This window comes from Cupressus sempervirens, chromosome 11 (assembly GCF_028749045.1).
Source record: "Cupressus sempervirens isolate cs-2001-9-10 chromosome 11, ASM2874904v1, whole genome shotgun sequence".
Lineage (NCBI taxonomy): Eukaryota > Viridiplantae > Streptophyta > Pinopsida > Cupressales > Cupressaceae > Cupressus > Cupressus sempervirens.
In genome coordinates, this window is record NC_143128.1 from 85,978 (window position 1) to 91,913 (window position 5,936).

Here is a 5,936-nt window from a genome sequence, read left to right on the forward strand (position 1 = left end):
AGAGGAGATTCATGATATTTTTGGATTGGATCCACCTTTTAATTTCAATGAGGCCATCAAGTTTTAGAAGTTGCAAGAAGTGTATGAAACCTAGTGAGCTTATCTTGGGAATGGATCTTTAAAGGAAAGTTTTGCAATTTTTGGGGATCTAACTTTGGTTACAACATCTGTTGGAATCTTTTAGAATAACTAGGAGGGTGGGTGAATTAGTTATCCAAGGACCAGATGTACAAATAAAACTTTTCACAGTTTAGTGGACCCATATCCATAAAACATTTTCATCATGCATGCATCCATTGAATCATACAATCACTTAAACTTTTAGGTTACTATCAAATCAAGTTTGTAGAAATGTACGCATGAAATATAATAGATTCAATAACATATTTGACATAATAGTTTAAAAAACCAATTTGGGAAAAACCACCAGTAACACAGTATTCATTCTCACTCCTCTAAAGTGATGCCTTGTGAAAGAACAACCATATTAAAGGTTACAATGTACACTATTCCATGTGACCCCGTTAAAGGATTACAATCACCCTATTAGGAGTGAGTCTTATTAGAGGAATTTAGATCATTCACTTGGAATGTCACCCAATTAAAAGATTTACAAATGACTATTAGGTCAACCTTAATCCAAAGGATTTACACTAGATTGATACAATGATTAGAAGGTAACAGTAAGGCTTGATTTGATAACAACTTACAATCCACTTGCATATTATAGATCTATGTTTTAGTCCTTCATTATGCTTGGCTTTCATACACTTTAGCTCTAATAGTTTTTTCACCCTTCAAGCATCCATATCCTTAAGCCTTCTTGCCAATACAGTCTCTTATCTTATGTCACTCAATAAAGAAATACCCTAGACTCTTTTTCTTCCGTAGGTTTTCACACATGTCAACCTTTTCTTTTGACTGGCCATCTCTATAAATGGAAAATTAAGATCTTTTGTCATTTATCCTCCATCGTCCATTTTAGGGTTAGATTGGATTAGGTAGGATTCAATGAATCTACCCATCATTTCTTTTCATTCCCTTCTAGAAACTTCTTCTTTAGTTATTTTTGAACTTGCCTCAAAATAGTTCACCTTAATTTCTATGCCACTCGCTCATCAATCTTATCTTCCACATGGTTCTCACAATCCGAGAAATCAAACTTGATATCTTAGATTCATCAAATTCATGATCTTTCTCTTAATGATGATACTCAAAATTAACTTTCTTTTGATGCTTAACACAAACTGCATTGCTCGACATCCACTATCAAAAGACTTAGCATAAACTAAAGTTTACTGGTGCTTGACATCAACTAAACTTTACTCAGTCTACACTATATCACTTGCAATACACTGAACTTAGACTTTTCTTAGCTTCAACTAATTTTTTTGCTTAGATTACAATAAATTTTTTGAGCACCTTCTGTGAAAATTGTTAAGCCTGACAAAAATACTTTGTTTAACTTGTTCTTCTAAACTTAATCAATGTGTATATCCTTTGCAACCTTAAGTATATTATCAATGCACTATAATATCACTATCTTAACTAATCCTTGTACTCCTTTTCCGTATCCTAACTCAAACTTTTCTTTAGGTGCCATTGTTACCTCATTTGATCAAATCATCTTCATCAATCAAACAAATGATAGTATTCAAATCATCTAAGTAATTGTCTTACCAACAAGTAGCAAGTTTGACATCAGTGAACAAATAATGATTGAAACACATTGTCATATTGATATTAATCTATTTTCAATAGTTATCCCTAATCCATTCTTTAAGACATATTTTAATTCCCATGTCCTATCTATTTATATGTTCTTTTGTAAGGTTTTTACTAAAGATGAAAAAAATCAATTCCTATCCATTATATGTACATGGTGGTGCAAATCCTATATTATGGTGCTGACATAAATTTTTATTTTTCCCATTATATTGGTGAACAAATTCAAATTTTCCTGGTGGGAATTAAGAGAGAAAAGATTGAAAAACCTTTTGGATGGTACTTTTGTTGTGATGTGGAGACTAATCGGACTTGAAGGTTTATTCATGCAATTTTCCCCCCATATTTTTTCTATGGGGGTTTGGGGTAGCACCCCCAAGATGGGGTCAAGGGGTAACACCCTAGGTGCACTCCGTTTCATAGTACAAGGTGGGGTTGAGGGCAACACCTCCACATGGGTTTTGGTGGGCAACATCCCTGAAGCAAAAATGGCCTTATATTATAAAAGGCAGTGGATGTTATTTTCCTAATGGACAACTTTTTCTTGCTCTAATTTTGTAAGTTGTAAAAAGCTTGTATAAAAAAGATTAGGGTTAGAGATTTCATAGTGTAATGGTGATATTGTAGCTTCTTGTAGAGGTATTGAGCTATAAGGGATTGCAGATTGTAATCCATAATAATAATAATATTAGAATTGTCATTGGTGGATATAGTCTAGGGATTGGGTGAACTATGTTAAATCTTGATTTCTTGTGTTCTCTTCTATGAGATCTATTATTTTATGATATTGGTTATATTTACATGTAACTATTATTTGTATTTCAGGTTATTCCTCACAAGTGGTATCATAGCTAGAAGGTTGTCTTTTTTTATTTACCTAGACTAATGTCATTTTTTTTAGCTATCCTTTATATGAAATTCTCATGGTTGAGTGGGAGTGATGACAGATGACGGGAAGCTAAAGGTGGAGAAGTTTAATGGGAAGAAATTTATTTTAGTTATGGAAAATGCAAACAGAGAACTATCTTTATCAGAATGACATATGGAAGCCATTAGAAGAAAAAGTAAAGAAATAGGGAACTATGATAGATAAGGAATAGATGATTTTAGATAGAAAGACACTTGGAAGCATTTGATTATGCTAGGCATCATCATTGAAATTTTACAAAAATAAAGATGATAGAAGAGTTGATGTATACCCTAGAAAAACTATGTGAAAAGTCCTCCACTTCAAACAAGCTATTTCTCAAGAAGCATTTATTTAATATGAAGATGATAGAAGGTGGATTTATTGTAGATCATTTAAATGGGTTTGATACTATTACTAGTCATTTATCTTCTATGGGTATTAATTTTGATGAAGAAATTAGGGCTCTCTTGATTTTGTGTTCTTTTCTTGAAAGTTGGAATGACTTGGTAATGGCTATGAGTAATTTTGTTTCTAGATCTAATATCCTAAAATTTGATGATGTGATTGGTGTTATTCTGAGTGAGGAAACTCCTAGGAAAACCTCAGGTGAATCTACATTAGGAAGTTCTTTGAACACACAAAGCAAAGGTAGAATGACTAAGAGAGGAAATAATTCTAGAAATCATAGGAAATCAAGAGGAAAGTCAAAGGGGAAGAGGTCTCAATCTAGAGGACGAAGAGATTTTTGGTACTATGGTAAACTAGGGCATAAGAAGAAAGATTGTTGGACTCAAAAGAACAATGAAGGAGATAAACGAAAATGGAACAAGGATGTGGTAAGTAACGAATCCAAAGAGGATGATTTTCTTCTTTTTTAAGAGAGTGTTGATGATTCATGGGTTTTAGATTCTGGTGCTTCATTTCATGCTACACCTCATAGAGGTTATTTTATTGATTATGCCCAAGGGGATTTTGGGCTTGTTTATTTGGAGGATAATGAACCATGTCAGATTGTTGGAAAGGGAAAAGTTAAGATTAAGTTGAAAAATGTGAATCATTGGCTACCACATGAGGTAAGACATGTTCCAAGGCTGAACAGGGATTTAATTTCAGTAGGTCAACTTAGTGATGAGGGTTATGCAGTTTCTTTTAATGATAAAATTTGGAAGGTTTTAAAATGTTCCCTTGAAGTAGAAAAAGGTGCGAGAATAGGCACCTTATATCTTTGTGCAAGTCCTACTATTCCTTCTACTTTGATTGCTTTCGAAAAAAATATATGTTTAGGAACATTTGTTGTAGTTGAGCAGGGAGAACAAACAAATGTTGTAGATTCTAATACAATAGTATGACACCATAGACTTGGGCATATGAGTGAGAAAGGTATGAAAGTACTTCATTCAAAGAAAGTTTTACTAGGTCTGGAATGTGTTAATATGGATTTTTGTGAAAGCTGTATGTGAGTTTTATAAAGAGTGGGAAGGAAAAAAAAAGTGATAGATTAGAGCTTGTGTAGACAGATGTATGGGGTCCAAATTAGGTATCTTCCCTTGGTGGCTCTCATTATTATGTTACATTTATTGATGATGCAAGTATAAAAGTATGAGTTTATTTTCTTAGATAGAAATCTAATGTATTTCAAACTTTTAAGAAATGAAAATGCTTGGTTGAAAATAAGAGTGGTAAGAAATCAAAATGTCTTAGATCTGATAATGGTGGTGAGTATTGTAGTCATAAATTTGAAGATTACTGCCCCACTAATGGTATTCATAGACATAAGACTATTCCAAGGACTCCATGAGAAAATGGAGTGCCTAAACGCATGAACATGACTATAATGAAGCATGAAAGAATCATGAGGTTGCATGGATGGTTTCCCTTAAACATGTGGGTAGAGACTATTAATATTGTTGTATATTTTTTTAATAGAGATCCCTCTACTCCTTTGGGTTGTAGTGTTCTAGAGGAAGCATGGACTGGTAAGAAGATGACTTATTCTTTTCTCAAAACCTTTACTTGTGTAGCATTTTCTCATACAGATTCTGAAAATAGAACCAAGATGGAAGCTAATTCAAAGAAATGTGTATTTTTTGAATATGGTATTGATGAATTTGGTTATAGGCTTTGGGATTTTGAAAATCATAAAATTGTAAGAAGTGAGGATGTCATATTCAATGAGAAAGTATTGTACAAAGATCCATTGTAACAACATGAGAAGAAAGAAGATGATTATGTAGTACTGGACGATACTCCAAAAGATGATGTTCCAACAATTCCTCATGATCTGCAACAACTGCAACAACAAATACAACACACTCTAGTGAATGTTGGATGGTCAACAAGGCTAAGTAGACCTCTAGAAGGATTTTCTCCTTTTTTGCATTCTATTTACTGATTTTGGTGAACTTGAATGTTATGTGAGTGGATATAAAGATTTAGTGTGAGTCTAAAATGAAAGAAGAAATGGACTCTTTTCTGAAAAATAAGACTTGGGATTTATATAAGTTTCTTATAGGTAAATGAGTTTTATGGAATAAATGGACTTATGCTGAAAGAAGAGGATGGAGGTAAGAAAATATTGAAAGTTAGGTTAGTTGTCAAAGGATTTTCATAGAAAAAGGGGATTGATTTTGATTAGATATTCTCTCTAGTTGTTAAAATGACTTCTATTCATAATATTTTATGTATTATAGCTACTTAAGATTTGCATATGGAGTATCTTGATGTTAAGACAACCTTCCTTTATCGTGATTTGGATGAAGATACACACACACACACACACATATATATGTATATATATATAGATATATATGTATGTATATATATATATATACATATATACATATATATGTATACATATGTATACATATATATCTATACATATGTATACATACATATATATGTATACATGTATATATACATATATACATATATATGTATACATATGCATACATACATACATATATATATATATATATATGTATGTATGTATGTATGTATATATATATATGTATGTATGTATGTATGTATGTATGTATATATATATATATATATATATGTATATAAGTATACATACATACATACATACATACATACATACATACATACATACATACATATATATATATATATATATGTATGTATGTATGTATGTATACATATATATCTATACATATGTATACATATGCATACATACATACATACATACATACATACATACATACATACATACATACATATATATATATATATATATATATATATATCAAAGCCATAGGGATTTGAGGTCAATGGTAAGGAGAAC